General features: G+C 39.4%; 1 long non-coding RNA gene across 1 annotated transcript; it reads left to right on the plus strand.

Annotated features, from left to right (window-relative positions):
- The first annotated feature begins 1,688 nt into the window (after positions 1 to 1,688).
- Positions 1,689 to 3,696, plus strand: LOC105356319. The gene is made up of 4 exons (XR_910511.3): positions 1,689 to 2,397; positions 2,540 to 2,598; positions 3,042 to 3,176; positions 3,275 to 3,696. It is a non-coding gene; the product is annotated as an uncharacterized LOC105356319 (long non-coding RNA).
- Positions 3,697 to 17,368: the final 13,672 nt, after the last annotated feature.

Raw genomic sequence — 17,368 nt, forward strand, 5'->3', positions numbered from 1 at the left:
ATTATTTTATGATTATTCGCTCTGGTCCAACAGAAAAAGGATTCAAACATAATTAATATAAATCAATTTAGCCTCAATTCCAAATGGGTTTTATACAAATATACTCCTTGTGTGTCAAAGGATTCATAACCCCTGTTGTAACAGTAAAATCTGTCCAACACAAGAGGCTTTCAGCTCTCATCAGTCTGCTCAGCTGTTGAACAGGACAAGTAAAAATTAAGGAAAATGGAAAAATACAGAATTATATTAACTGGACAACTTTAATGGAAAATTAAATGTCATTATTTTCCAATTTATCCTTTTATTTAGCTCAAGTTTATTTATTTTTAGATAATATTGATAAATGTTTATCACAGACAAGTTTCATACATGAAAATGGGACAAAAATGGTCTTAAAGGACTCTTTGGGCATCAGATGACCCCTTTCCCAACAATCAGCAGTAAAAGTTTAACAAATAAGGTTAACATTTATAAAAAAAACTATTCTCTAACAGCCTAATGATCACAGAAATAACAGGAACTCATAGAATGACGGAGTTCAGTTTGCTGCAGGAATCAGGATGAGTTTAAATAAAAAGTTTAAAGTTTACCTGAGAGTCCTTCCACCACCAAAGGAATTACAGACAGCAGATAGAAGATCTTCATGATTCAGAAACCAAGAACAGACTAAACAGCAAACTGGTTCCTTCAGGGACTGATGGAGTTTGGAGCGCCCTGACGGTTGTCACGCTAATATAGCTGTCTCAGTGGGAGAGGCAGATCCTGCATCTATGCGTCAAAGTTGGGCGGGATCAGAACAGGTAGAGTCCCTGACAAGCAGCTTGTTACACAACAGACTATGAAGCCTAATTATATCATGGGGGGGGGGGGGGGGGGGGGGGGAAGAAAACCAAAGAAAAAAATCTATTGTCCAGGAGGAAGAACAGAGGAACTCAAAAAGAATAAACAAGAAAGTCAAAAAAGGGACAGAGGGGGAAGAAAAATGGAGAATATTTCTCTCTTTTTTCTTGATCCTCTGTTCTGTTCCATCATTTTTATTTTTTGCTTTCTTTAGTACAATTTAACAAATGAAAGAAAAACCAGAAGACCCTCTAGTCGGTGGGTTACAAATAAGTCCATTCAATGCTTTTTCCAAGCAAACTTTATTTAGATAAAACACACTGCTTTAAAATTGAGATGTAATCTTAGAAGAACACTACATGCAGTCTTTACTTTGAGGATGTTGATAGAGAAGTAATGAGGACATTAGACACTCAGAGTAGTATGGTTGGACGTCCTATGAGCACTTATGTATCACGTGCACGCTCCATGCGTGCTGCATTTGTTCGCAGTCAGTAAGGAGCCAGATCTCAATGACTAGAGTGTGGAATAAGGGACGACAACATGACCTGTACTTCATAAGTGAGTGCATCTTCCATGATCCTTGTGAATAAATCCGCAGTATCCTTGTGAATACTTGACGTATGTTTTGTTTGCTCTCTTTTTTTTAAACTGATAAAATAATAATAGACTGTTTCTATTTTTCAAAGCCTTTATTTACAGTATTTTTCCACAGCTGCCAAAAACTTTTGCACAGTCTTGTCTGTAAATCAAAAACCTTTTAAAAGTCTTTTATAGCACAAATGACATCATCATATATCTATATCTAGAATGGAGGGAATCCCTGCTATGCTGTGACGTGTTTTTTTTTTGTTCTGGGTACCCATGGCAACAACAGGGAGGAGTCACATGACTGAGCTGAGGAACTGGTTACCAAGTCCCAAACAAGGAAGACACGGCGAGGCACAAGACCGAGACGAAGGTCAGTCCATGTTTTAAAGATTACTGAGAATGTTGTTTTTTTACTGCTTACAAAACTATAACAACAACAAAATACAGTATAGTCTTATTTTATAATCCAGACAGACGAAAAAAAATTTTGTCCTTTTTGTCCTGCTGTTTCAGTTCCACACACACACCACTAGTTGTCAGTATGGTTGGATGTTGGACTTCCTTACTCATTACTGAATAATGCTAAATGTTCAGTAGTGTGACGGTGTGGCACCGTCAGATGACGAGGGGGGGCCACACCGTGTTTTATTGTTTGTGTATTGATGTGCTTTGTTATTTATGACTACCACCTGTGGTGCCGCCTGGACGGGAATGGAGAGCAACGCCCCGTGGGCGTGGCATCCCATTTAAAGGTGAGCACCGCAGGTGGTGAAAGGAGGAGTGACGGAGGTGCCATGCGCTGTGTGGCCCTGCGTGTAGCAGCACCCCTGCACCCCCACCTCTGACAAATGCTGAGGAGATGGCCCTGAGTCTGAACAGTGGAAGGCCGGTGGCTGAGGGAATTCCTGCAGGGAGTTCATCAGAGCCAGTCACTCACTCCCCAGGAAACAAGTGCCTTCATCAAATGTAAAAGGCCTCCCCCCACCCACACACACACTTTATATATATTATCATTTCAAATGTGCAAAATGCCAGCCTCAAGCCACTCAGAAGCACCAGTACTTGGATAAATATATATAATATTTTAACATTGCATTGGTCTCAACAGATTCTGATGGCAATATCGTCCTTTTAGACCCTCCTGTCACAACTGAACCCCAGGCAGTTGTAAGTAGCCTACATAACACACCAGAAATGAGCACAGGTAGTATTATAAAGTGTGCTCAACCAAATGCTTAACTTCTCAGGATGTAGAGCAGGGGTGTCAAACTTATTTTCACCAAGGGCCACATCAGCATAGTGTCTGTCCTCAAAGGGCCAGATATAACTTATACATGTATCTAAATGTAATGAAAAATAAATGTAACTACTCCTTAATGTTAAATAACTTATTATTTATTTATTATAACTTTTTAAAGTGACAATTCCAGCTGCAAAGAAAACATATGTTTACTTGTTATTCTAGCATAAATCCTTTTACATTTGATTGTCAGGTTAGGTTATATGGACAGTGTTTAAGTCCTAATGTATAGTTGCCCAATCCGATATTTCAAGTCTGATTCCCCTTAGATTTGAATAAATACACACCAATATTTGTTTTTTATTTTTAGAAATTAAAAACTTTGATGCTCTCGCGGGCCACATGAAATGACATGGAGGGCCACATTTGGCCCCCGGGCCTTGGGTTTGACACATGTGATGTAGAGGATGACACACTGTCTGCTTATACCGACAGACCTATAGAGGTAATCTTATGTTTGTGCATGTCAAACAATCTTCACAATCACATTCACATTATTGTGTCGACTAACCTATTCTTGCCCCCCCCGTCCCCACCCTCCAGAGTGTGGAGGAACAACCGCCGCAGGATGAGGAGGAGGAGGTGGAGGTGGAAGGTCCATCAAACTCCTCTGCACGGATGAACACAGTTCAGTGACGTACAGTAAATGCCAGAGTGTTATTCTATGGAATTCATGTTGAATGAACATGGACCCCACACTACTGTACTTTCAGTCACCAGTTAAGGAGTTGTATAGATTTCATCTTAATAAACAAATTGAGAAGACCGATAAAGAGATGTCCTACTTAGATCGAAAGATCCTTAAGTCAGATCTGGAAATTGAGATCCTAAAACACAAGCTACAGGTATGGTGTGTATTGTGATTGGTGAATTCTATAAAGGTTTTGGATGAATATTGAATTCTTACTGTTGCTTTTCAATTTGTAAGAAATAAGGAAGACCAAATAAATTGTGACTTGAATTTATTCATTGTGGGATTCTTTTTTTGTTAATCTTTTTTTTCTTGTTGTGGTGGTTGATTCAATCTGAGAATGAATGGTGGCATATAAGGTCTCGGACCACCCTTTCATCCTGGAAATCTGGAGGGTGGTTGGGGTCTTCCTCTACGTCTTGTATGTGTAGGGCAGGGTGTTGTTCCCCTCTAAATATGGCAATATTATGGAGAACTACACATGCCACAATGATGTCACAGGCCCTCTCAGGGGTGACCCTGAGGTGACGTAGGCACTGGAAACGTGCTTTCAACAGGCCTATGGTCATCTCCACCCTGGCTCTAGTCCTGCTGTGTGCCAAATTAAAGCGCTGCTGTGAGCCTTGTTCAGGTTCTGGGTAAGGGGTTAGGAGTTTAGGTTGGCATGGGTAACCTCTATCCCCTAGCAGAAAGCCATCAATCTCTCCTGTATAAAAAAAGACAAAAATCATATTGCTTATGTGCTACATTTAAGTGCATGTGTAAATGTAGTGCATACATTTACTTACCACATTCCAGTCTGTTGCTTAGGGTAGACTCACTAAATATTCGTGAGTCATGAACAGAGCCGGGCCACTTGGCTTCAACATTGGTGATGATATGTGCAGCATCACATATAATCTTTACAGTGGAAAGAATAAGAAATTTCAAATATAGCATTGCTAGGTTGTTTCACCATCATAAACTGCATGTAACTCTATGTACCTGCACATTAATACTGTGGATTGACTTTCTGTTTACATAGTCAGCCTCATTTTCAGTTGGTGCAATGATGGGTACAGTAAGTTACCTCTCTTTCAGAAACGGGTTTGACTTACTCTGCTTTCTCTGGTTTAACAAACCTCCCATTCTGAAATGGAAAACCCAGGGTTTCCCTAATTTCAGGGTTAACATACTTAGAGTTTACACTTAACCTCCTTTCTGAAACAGGCCCCAGATCAGGAATTTAACAATTTTACACCACAGCTTTAGCCGAAACAGTTTATAACTTACATTGATTCACATGACATCCTTTCAAACTGAGAGACACCTTGTACCACAGGACCGTCTCAATGCAGCAACTGTATTGGTAGACTGATAAAAAATATAATAATAATTTAAAAAAACACTTCTTGTTTTTGATTGTTGATTGTACAATTCATAAATCTAACAAACTATATTGATCAGAGCTAATTATGTGACCCTTGCCTTGTTTTTTTGAAGCATGTGGCTCAAAACCTTAAAATCTGATCCTCCGTAACCCTTGTGCTATCCTAGGCACTTTAACATTAGAAGTTGGGTCATCTAGACCCACTAGACAGTGCGCTGAACCTTTTTTCTTCAATGATTTGTGATCTTCACTGGTGTCCAAAGATTACATGAAATCTTTCCACCTTTATCCACCTTTGTTGTGGTCGGGAGAACACGTCAAAGTAAGGGGGGGTCATAGGATAGGATATAAGGGTTAGATATCAATTGTGGGTGTGCTTGGTGATTTTGAAATGTTTTTCATGTGTCAAAACGTTTGATTTTCATCAACTACAAAGCTGCAGGTCTTTGTAGCATTATGGGTAATGCAGACAGGAGCCTGGCGGAGTGATACATACTGTGCTTCAATTGTTTGGTAAGTGAGTTGAATAAAGTTTCACTGATCTGACTCTTTGGTTAAAATAAACCAAACTGGTTTAAAACTGGTTAGTTTAAAATAAAAATAAAAAACGTGTTATTTTCTTCAACCAGAGCCAAAAGGAAGGGTCAAAGAGCCACATGTGGCCCCGAGCCTCAGCTGGCAGACCCCTGGTTTATGTAAATAAGGTTACAGTGGATTCTGATGCAGAAAAAGCAACTATGCACTGATATACAACACTTTACAATAGTGAAATGCTTGTTGTATATCGGTGCGAAACTGATCTATAAAGACGATTTTCTCTGCGTCAGAATCAGCTGATATACGTTGATCGCACAAATTACTGTACATTTACAGTATGTCAAAGAGAATATGTCCTTTAAGAGTTGCCAGCAACATCTCCAGTGTTAAAGGGTGAAGACCAAGCACAAAGAAAGTATTGTGTTTTAGGCTATAAACTATAATATTTCATTTAAAGTCCCACCCACATCCTTTGATCTGCTTTCAAAGAGTTTCCAGGCATCTTTTAATTATGATGATGCCGTTTTTAGCCAAAATCCAAAAATCTGTGTTGATTTCTAGGACATAGTTTCTGCAGAGCAGCAGGAGTTCATCAGAAATTCACCTTCTCCTTCCCTGTTGCTGAGAGCTCTCTGTTTACACTTTCTCCCACTGGCTAAGATACCCTCACAGCCCAACTTAACATTAGCACTGCCACTAAAACAGCAGCAATATCGTAGCAATCCATCCGTAGAGGTTAGATCCAGATTCCAGCTCAGATCAGGAAAACAGAGACGTTCATGGATCTATTGGTCTGACGGTGGATGATCAGAATGAAGCCGAGCAGGAACCATGTGACCCCACCCAGTACATTTTCTATGTCACCAATACGAAATGTTGTAAACAACATTTTTACATCTGCTCCTGTTTTACAAAGATTTGAATAAAGAAAAACTCAGAAATTAAATTCGAAGCTTCATTTTTATATTAGTCCCCCATAATCAGAAAAATGCTACATGAACACGTGATTGTTTGGGTTTTGTGCATTTCCTTCTGTACTCATGTTTGGTTTTTGGTCAAATATCCTTCTTGCCTCATGGTTCTTCCTGGGTTCTCATTATTGATCGTGGAGCGACGACAATGACAAAAAAAACATGAACAGCAGAGAACATCCACACTAAAAACAAGATAATTATTCAATATAATTTAATAAAATTAGTCATTTAATAATAGAATAACATTTATTATAGATGAGACAGTCCCAACTTTCATGACTCCACCCACTAAAGAAGGTCCACATGTGACCTGATTCCTAAACAGCAAAGTGCTTTCTAACTGCATGCTGATATTTATGGTATTCAATTCAATGTTATTTATATTGCCTAAAATTTACAACAATAGTCGTCTCAATGGGCTTCATACCAGTGTTTGTGTAATATACATGAATCATGAAGAACATGTAGTCATAGAATTTAATAGCTGTTTGATAATCTAAACTAAACAGACTAAACTAACTGGACATCCCTGCCCTTAGACCCTCCTTCTCGGTAAGGAAAAACTCCAAAAAAAACGGATTCTGGAAAAAAAGAAGAAACCTCAGGGGTGTCCACATGAAGGAGGGATCCTCCCCCAGGACGGACAGGCGATGGACCAAAACTCTTAACCCTTGTGCTATCCTAGGCACTTTACCATTGGGAGTTGGGTCATCTAGACCCACTAGACAGAGCTCTGAAACTTTTTTCTTCAATGGTTTGTGATCTTCACTGGTGTCCATGGATTACATGAAATCTTTCCACCTTTATCCACCTTTGTCATGGTAGGGAGAAAACGTCAATGGAAGGGGGGGGGGGTCATCTGGACCCCATAAGATAGCACAAGGGTTAAAGAAGAATTAACTTATCTAAATCTACAACTACATGTTTAAATTCCAGCAGATGAGCTTCATCCAGATGGAGTTGGGGGACGACTGGGGGCGCCAGACGAGCTGGAGACGAGGTCCACAGCCAAGCACAGGAGCAGCAGTAGAGATGAGCCAACTGGAATCTGGAATCACTCCCGCTCCCCCGGAGGGGAGTGGGAAAGGGGGACAATGCATGAATCATACTGTACCAAACAGGTACAGTGGGTCTGCTCGGCTGTTTTGACCCTGCCACTGAGCGTACACTTTTGCAGGTTGAGTTGCGAACAGCCTGTTTATTCGTCTGGCTTCATTGTCTCTTGTGTACCTCTTTAGGCGGCTGCTCAAGGGTAGGAGCCTTTGTTTGGCAGTTTCCAGTGCTTCAGGTATGGGCATCTGGCTGTAACTCTTAGGTACTTGCTTTCTCATTGTACCTCTTTGAACCTCTGTCAGCTTACTCACATCCCTCCAGGTTGCCTTGATTTTGGCCTCTAACCGTTGCTTCCATGGTGGGTATTGTTTTCTGCCATGGTTACTCTTATAGACAAGCATCTCAAGGATCACTGCTGCTGAAGTGTAGACCTAGCGGGTATTCTAGGAAGCATGTTTAAACTAGCCTGACTTTAAGCCTGAACTCTGGCGGAAATCCACCTGAACTTCCTTACTCTGGGTATGTCGGTTCCAAAAGATGAGTTGGCGTAATTACGCTGGAATTGGTAACCCTGGGATAATGCACGTGCACGTCAAGTACATAAAGACATTCTCAATGGATCGCCGAATTTCCGGAGTCACAATGGAAATGCATGGAGAACAAAAGAGAGTGCTATACTTCAGTGAGATGGAGATTTTAATGACGGCGTATGAAGATTATAGGTCCATCAAAAAAGTAATACGGCTGCATCATCAGCAAAAAAAAGAGTTTCTGCTTGGAGAGAACAGACAAAGTAAAGGCACGAGTTTCTATCTCATTTTCATTGTGATGCACATAGATAAATACAGCAGGAAAAATAAGTATTGAACACGTCAACATTTCTCTCAAAAAACATATTTCTAATCGAGCTATTGACACGAAATTTTCACCAGATGTCGGCATCAACCCAAGTAATGCACACACAGAAAGAAATCCAAACATTTATGTCCATAAATGAAGGTAAGGGTAATAAAGTGAAATGGCACAGGGAATAAGTATTGAACACATGAAGAAAAGGAGGGGTAAAAAGGTCTGGCAAGCCAAGAAAGCAGCTGGAGTTTGTCAGTATTCAGAAGGTTAACCTGCCCCCTATTAGTGCAAAGTAATATCAGCTGGTATAGTCCTGATTGATGCCTTTTAAAAAGGTTTCTCACCAGCAAGGCGGTAGACAAGAAGCATTGCATGATGGGTAAAAGCAGAGAGCTGTCCAGAGACCTACACAACCTTATTGTTGCAAAACACACTGAAGGCATTGGTTACAGTCGCATTTCTAAACTTCTGAAAGTTCCAGTGAGTACCATTGGGGCCATCATCCGGAAGTGGAAAGAACACGGCATTACCATAAACCTGCCACGGCCAGGTGCTCCTCGCAAGATTTCAGACAGAGGAGTCAGAACAATCATCAGAAGGGTTCTCCAACAGCCCAGGACCACTCATGGAGAGCTTCAGAAAGACCCGGAATCAGCAGGTACCGTTGTTTCAAAGAAAACAATAAGTAATGCACTCAACCGCCATGGCCTCCATGCACGCACACCACGCAAGACTCCGTTTTTGAAGAAGAAGCATGTTGAAGCTCGTTTGGAGTTTGTGACACAACATTTGGATAAACCCATGACATTCTGGGAGAAGATACTCTGGTCAGATGAGACCAAAATTGAACTCTTTTGGAGAAAAAATGGAACCGCACATCACCCCCAAAACACCATACCAACAGTCAAGTTTGGAGGTGGGAGCATCATGGCGTGGGGCTGTTTTTCAGCATGTGGCACTGGTAGACTTCATATCATTGAAGGAATAATGACTGGAGAAAAGTATGGAGACATTCTTGATCAGAATCTGCTGTCATCTGCCAGGCTGCTGAAGATGAAAAGAGGGTGGATCTTTCATCAAGATAACGATCCAAAGCACACAGCCAAGGTAACACTCAACTGGTTGAAGAAAAAGAAAATCAAGCTGCTAGAATGGCCCAGTCAATCGCCAGACTTGAATCCAATTGAAAATCTTTGGAAAGAACTGAAGATCCGGGTTCACTGAAGAGACCCCCGGAACCTTGAAGATTTGAAGGCAGTTTGTGTGGATGAATGGGCCAAAATCACACCTGAGCAATGTATTCCACTGGTTTCTCCATACAGGAGGCGTCTTGAGGCTGGAATCACCAACAAAGGTTTTTGCACTAAGTATTAAATACATTTCAGTAAGCGTGTTCAATACTTATTCCCTGTGCCATTTCACTTTATTACACATAACTTCATTTATGGACATAAATGTTTGGATTTCTTTTTATGTGTCCATTACTTTGGATAATGCCGACATCTGGTGAAAATTTCATGTCAATAGCTCGATTAGAAATATGTTTTTTGAGAGAAATGTTGACGTGTTCAATACTTATTTTCCCCGCTGTACTTAATTGAATTAATTTAAATGAAAGTAAAATAACTGTCTGAAAACTACGTGTTATTTTTAAACTGACTAATTAAGAAAATGATTTATCTTAACTGAAGCAAATAATGAAGTTAGATCGTAGTAAAAAGTTCATTTTTCCAACATCCATATGTGGTCTTATCATCCTCTCATGGTGGAAAAAGTATTATCTGAGCTTCTTCATCCACTAAATCATCTTCAAATGGACACGCCATGCTGCTTCACCTCTCTGAAAACAATCTAACCTTCAACTAAACCTGCTCCAGACCAGGTTATGTTCAGAGCATGAGTTGCTATGTCAACTTGACATACCCTGAAACATACCTCCATTTCTGGAACCGAAAGCTGAGGTTATCAACTTCCTTAGCGTTAAACTTACCATGGGAGCTAGCATAACCTGATTTCTGGAATACCCCCCGGGTCATGTGACGCATCGGTCACTGTATTTATTTTTGTTTTATTTTTGTTGAGCATTATTGGAATTTCTCTGTACATGACACAGAATGTTTCTTTGTAGGAAACTGTTTATGTCTGTATGTTTATTTATGTTCTTGAACAATGTGAAACTCTTTCCTTTTTGTCTTGGGACTAATGGAGAGCAACGCCCAGGAGGAGGGGCTTACCATTCAAAAGAGAACCTATTACAGCTGTCAGTGTGGGAGTCTGAGTGGAGAAGTTGGAGTGGCAGAGTGGAGAAACGTATGTTGGTTAGCCTTTGTGGACAAATTGTTGTGCTCTGTTCTTGCATTAAAGTCAAGAATGCTTTCACCTTGGTGCCTCTGCCCTTATTTCCTGACAGGACCAACGACAATATGTAAGACAAACATGTAAACATTTGGACATCAATTTAATTAATAAATAAATAAATGAAATGAAAATGAATTGATCTGTTTTCAGAGAGTTCCCAGGCATCTTTTAATTATGATGATGCAGTTTTTAGCCAAAATCTGTGTTGATTTCTAGGACATAGTTTCTGCAGAGCAGCAGGAGTTCATCAGAAATTCACCTTGGAGGGATCCCACCCCTCCTTCCCTGTTTCTGAGAGCTCTCTGTTTACACTCTCACCCACTGTCTAAGAGACCCTCACACCCCAACCTAACATTAGCACTGCCACTAAAACAGCAGCAATATCGTAGCAATCCATCCGTAGAGTTTAGATCCAGATTCCAGCTCAGACCAGGAAAACAGACGTTCCAGAAAGGGGTGGAGCAAGAAGCGTGTGGCCCGCCCAGCAAATTTTCTACATCACAATGTTGACGAGCAGAAGGCTGAGATCATTCTGTCAGGCTGATTGGGTTAGAATGGCAGATTGGACATGTTAAAAGGAGAGTGATGCTGGAAATTATTGCTCTTCCATTGGTAACTATGGTGACCTGCAAAGAAATGTGTGCAGCCATCATTGCGTTGCATAAAAATGGCTTCATAGGCGAGGATATTGTAGCAACAAAGATTGCAGCTAAATCAACAATTTATAGGATCATCAAGAACTTCAAGGAAAGAGGTTCAATTCTTGTTAAGAGGGCTTCAAGGCGTTTATTTTTCCTACATTAGAGTTTAAGAATGCCTCACACAATCCAAAAATGGTCTAAAGAAAATCAACCTCAAGTTTCTCAATAACTAATCAGGGAAAAGTATTGATTGAGACTTTCTTTTTTACCGCTGTACTGGTTACATTTCCCTAAAATAAAAAGCACATTTAATGTCAGAAACACTGTCATCATAATGATGCACAGATTTCACATAAAATCCCTTTAAAATGATGCAAAAGTGGATGTTTTCTTCATATTTATTATTATTATTAATCATTTATTAAATTGCACTTTTATTTAACAACAACAAAATAATTTCAATTTTCAGTTTTTATCACTTTATGCACTTTATAAATGTTTTTATTTATTATTTTTTGTCATATTTTTTAACATGGGTTGTTTTTATGTATTCATGATCCTGTTGATTTCATGTTTCCCTTTTTGAAATACTGATACAAAGCCCATCGAGACGACTGTTGTTGTGATTTTGGGCTATACAAATAAAATTGAATTGAATTGAATCAGCAGGGGGCAGCAGTGACTCACATGACATGATTTACATATAATCGTCAACTGTGTCCGGCACATTGTTTATGTGTTGAATAGATAAATAACCCCCTGATAATGAAACAGATCAGGGGTTGACCTGTTCTCTAGCGCCACCATCCGGCCAAACTATTAAATTATAATTATTGTATCTTAAAAAGGTTTCATACCGATCTTCTCAAATTTACTGATGTAGCAAATTGATTTATTTTTAATGAACATTCTCCAAACTCCACAGTGATTATTTAATTTTGAAATTATTTTATTTTGAATTAACACATAACATAAATAAATATTTTGTTAATCTTCCAATTATTTTATAAGAAATTTTGTTTCACACAGTTACCTGTTGTGCAGGGAAGGCAAGTAGTGAGACCCACCCTGCCTTCACCATGCGGCCACTGCCCCTCCCTTTTCTTTGGAGTTCTAAACTGTTCATAATTAAATAAATAAATATGGCCTCATGCAAATACACAATCAACCAATAAATCTCTCATAAATATATAAAAAGATCATGAAATGTTGAAAAACCTGCACACTGATTTTAAATTAACCATTATATTAAAATATATTTCATTATGCTTTAAAAAAACTGTCCAGCATTTTAAAATATTCATTTTCAATTATGTTGAATATTATTATAATGTGTTTTTTCAGAACCTCGGATTTCAAAATCAATATTTTCCAAAGTAGCTTTCTTTTTATTTCTCATTGCTGTTTTTCAGAATGACTTATTTATTTCATGAAGAGCTTTTTCAGGAGAATGACTCTATCTGTCAATGAAACCAGACAAGCCGGAGACACTTTTGTGTTTGGCTACTCCTTTACTCAGACATGAGCAGCAGTACTATGACTACATCCATCAAAGATGCTTCAGCAAACGTGACGGCGCAATGCACACCCCTCAACACTAGGGGGAGTATGCACCTCAACACATCCACAGTGTTACAAGAAATTGGGCAGTTTTGGTTCTAAATATGCACATAAAAGAGATCAAGAGATCATCAGAGAGTCTCTGCTTCAGCTCCTGCAATGAAATACGTCTCGATGATGGCCACCTCAGCTGTTTTGTCCACCTCTATCAGAGCGCGCAGCACAGGAGTGTGTGAGCACAAGTTAACAGTGTGTTGTTCAGTTCGCCAGAAAAGTAATAAAAACAGGTCTTCTCTAAAAGAACAGAGACTGGTTCTTTAATTAACCCGCTGTGGAGGCTAAGAGGGTCAGAACGGGGAAGTGATGTCATGGTGCCTCTGTCAGACTCCTCCCCCTCCTCTAGTTCAACCTGACGCAACCAGCTGTTGGTACACGCTCATACCTTGTTTTCTCGTGCCTTCTCAGGAAACCATTCCCACGAGGAGCTTACCTGGTTGCCGTTTGTCACCCGCTCGCCTCGTCCAGTCGCCTCTCTGGTTCCGTCTCGGATTTCACGGTTGCTGCCGTCAAGAACCTCCAGCCTCCTCCTCTGGCCGCCGCAAGAGTCCTGGGATTCATCCTTGTTCATTAACCTACTCACTGCTGTGAAATTAAATTCTTTTCTCCCTTACCTCGCTGCCTGCCGAGTCTCCATCCGGGTTCCAGCTCTCCCAGCACCCAGATCTCCACTGCGTTTTCTGACCAGAAGCCTCATGGCAGAAAAAGGTTCAACATTTTGCCCCAGAGGAAAAAATAAAATCAGAGGATGATTTATAATCATTGTCTCAATGAAAATAGAAAAATATAAGGTTCAGCAGGCCTGAGCAGGCTTGATGTTCCGCTTTCCACAGCCGGTCTGTCTATGTGGACGACTGGAGCTCCTCTGTGGTTTGGTCCACACAAACCCTCAAACTACAAAAACAGAGTTTGCATCTTCTGCAGCAGACAGATTGTCTCTATTTGATTCTCTAATGTCAGCAAAAAGATATGGCTGAAATATGCCATCTCTCTGACTGGAACACCGCTGAGCGGGTATCGAGGAATATTAGTCGATTTCCAGAGATCAGCCAATGTGCATTTAGATCCCTCCCACTTTCAGTGATTGACAGACAGACTTTCTGCTTAAAAAGGTCATCATGAAATAAATAAGCCATTGTGAAAAACAGCAACATGAAATCAAAACAAAAATACTTTGGAAAATATTGATTTTGAAATCCAAGGTTCTGAAAAAAAAAACAGAATTATAATAATATTCAACATGATTAAAATGAATATTTTAAAATGCTGTTTTAAAATAATTAACAGGTTTTTGAAGCAAAATGAAATATATTGAATAATATAATGGCTAATTTAAGATCAGTGTGCAGGTTTTTCCCAATTTCATGATCTTTTTAAATATTTATGAGAGATTTATTGGTTGATTGTGTATTTGCATGAGGTCATATTTATTTATTTAATTATGAACATAATAGGACTCCATACATTTCCAGTCTGAGTGAGCAGTCTGAGCCTGTGACTTATTTTTTCTTCAGTCTTCCAATATTCTTAGTTAGCTGTTAAAAAATAGATTGTCATAGTGTTCAGGCTTGGCAGACCCAGACGCTGGAACCCAGAATGATCACAGGAGCAGTTGGCTTCGTAAGCGGATTTTAATATCAAGTCTTTGGCAAATGGATGAATGTGGCAAGAGCGTGGCTCGTGACGTGGCTAGTAGAGGCTGAGCTGCGAAACAGCGGGTCCGGACTTCGTCGTGGCAGCAGGTAAGCAGTGCGTGGAGGACTTCAACACAGGTGACCTTAGTCGAGAGGAATCCTGAGACAGGGAGGCATAGAATTAGGATCAGGCAAGGCGAGATAACACGAGACATGAGCAGGCAGACCAGGTGTCGTCACCATTAGGGGTAACGATCTGGCGTCAGCTGAATGAGCTGGAACTCCTTAAGAGCAGCCGACTGATGAGGGTGAAGTGGTCACAGCTGGTGAAGTCCAGAGGAGAGCAGAGTGGGCGTGGCATGCAGAGGCACCGTGACAAGGATATTAGCTTCTTAAATATGTTTTAAAATGGATGCAATTGACAAGAAACAACTCTAGAATCTGTACATTTACTTTTAACTATCTTTTTGTGTGTTTTTTGGTGCTAGTTTTGATCATGCTTCTTTCCTTTGATCACGTAGGGAGCTGCAGATGTGCTGTCCACTGATGCTATTTTCTTTTGCGCTGTGGTGGTTTCTGCCATTTTGTCTTTTTCTGTTTAATACTGTTTTATTTTAAATGCTGTATTTGCCAAGTATGTGTTTTCTTTTTGTTTTATTATTGTTTGGCAGTGTGTCTGAGTGTATTTTATTGTGGAAATTGTACATTTATTGAACTTTTTGGATGAATTCAGTTGGAGTGAGTAGTCTGAGCTGACTTTTAAGGCCCTCCTTTCTCAAACACCATCATATGTTTGTGATATGATTGCTCCCTACAGAGCATGTCTGCGTGTCAGAACATGTTGATGGCTCCTCAGACATGATTGCAGATGAGAGGAGATAGAACCTTCCAGGCTGTTGCTCCTAAACTCTGGAAAGAGATTCCACTGTCCCTGCGTTCCATGGACTCTGAATTCTTTTAAAAGTCAACTGAAAACTTTTTATTTTTGCATTTTAACTGAAACTGTTTTTATTTGGGCTTGGGATGATTGTTTTGCATGGTATGTGCTTCTTTTCTTTTATGTATGTATGTATATATATATATATATATATATATAGATAGATAGATAGATAGATAGATAGATAGATAGATAGATGTGAAGCACTCTCTTGTGAAGACTGTCCTGTGAAAGGTGCTATAGAAATACATTTACTTACTAACTATACTTTTATCGTGTAATCAGTACTACATAATGTGTTTATCTATTAGTATAATTTGATACTTTTACAGGTTGCATAAATTGCTGATGAGAAAGAAACTAAAAAGAAAATAGCATCAGTGGACAGCACAACAACTGCTGGGAGCTGTAGTTGTGCAATCCACTGATGCTATTTTCTTATGGAAGTTTTTCTGTAGCATAATTAAAAATAAAATTCAAAAACAGAAATGCTTTTTAATTTTCAAAATGAAGCTGCATTTGTTGACTCCAAATTAAAATGAAAAAGCAATCCTTTAAAATGGTTTTAATTTAATTCTTTAAAAACGCTTTTTCTGTCACTTAATTAAAATTAAAAAGCATTTTTGACTTCCGGTTCTGGGTTACAGCATGAATGTGTGTGGCTCTCTGCGGCTATACAACTATCTTCAAATGAATTAAAAAGTTGATTTTCTCCAAAAAAGAGAGCTGACCATGGCCCCTAATTACGAAGACCTTAAAAAGTCTCTTGATGAAATCCAAGCTGCGTTGTATCCATTTATGGAACAAGTGACAGCCAAGCTAACGCCAATCTTGGAGCTAATGGAAGAGTTCCGAAGATTCCGCGCTAAAAACGAGCAACGAGAAAACCGGGTCGACATTCTGGAGAAAAGAATGGATGATGTGAAACGACAAGTAAGGATGAATAATGCCATTCTCACTGGAATACCGGTCAAAGCTGGGGCAAAGCTAAATGCAGCTGGAGCTAATGCTAATAGCGCTAGCAGTCCTGAAACGGAGAGCGGTGGAGAGACTCTGGAACACCAAGTGCAATTATTTCTCACGTCTAAAGGGATTTCCCTGGATCTAAATACCATCAAGACCTGCCACCCGCTCCCCAGAAGAAAGGAGACGGATAAACCAGCGATCCTCATCAGGTTTGTGAATCAAAATCACAAGCTAGCTCTGATGAATCAAAGGAGGAATCTCAAAGGTTCTGCTGTTTATCTGAACGACCATCTGACCAGAAGGAATGCTGAAATCTCCAAACATGCACGGCTTCTCAGGAAGCGTAAGCAGATTGAGAACACTTGGGTTAAAGGCTGCAGGATTTACGTCAAACCACTCGGTCCACCGGACCGGTCCAAGGTTCTGGTTGTCAACACCATGAAAGAATTTGAGAAGTGTTTAATCACGGTCGTCTGAAACAACATGCAGTAAATCAAAGAGCCAAATAATTTCAACAAATATTATGCCTGGATACAACACTTTCTCCATAAGTCTGAAGTGACCTGATTAACATCACAGCTCTGACATGCAGACAAGTTGACCTCAACTCTTAGGCGCCGCTGATATCATCTGAAGAAGGTTATGGACCTCTGTCTAATGTCAGCAGACATAACATCGAAGAGAACTATAAACTTTGTTTAAACCGAGAAGAATGGCTGTTAATCAGCAGAAGAAGAAATGCCAACCTTGGACATTCGACAAAATATGGACCCTTTTTATTTTACTCTACAGAAATACTTTATCATATATATATATATATATATATATATATATATATATATATATATATATATATATATATATATATATATATATATATATATATAGAATATACTAGACTTTTAATGATATTACTTCACTTGCTCCAAAACAATTTATAAATTGATTCATTATTTTTCCTAATGTAACATAATTTTGCACATATTTTTAACTTTTGATACTTGACCAAAT

The sequence above is a fragment of the Oryzias latipes genome, chromosome 18, assembly GCF_002234675.1.
Source record: "Oryzias latipes chromosome 18, ASM223467v1".
In the NCBI taxonomy this organism is placed as follows: domain Eukaryota; kingdom Metazoa; phylum Chordata; class Actinopteri; order Beloniformes; family Adrianichthyidae; genus Oryzias; species Oryzias latipes.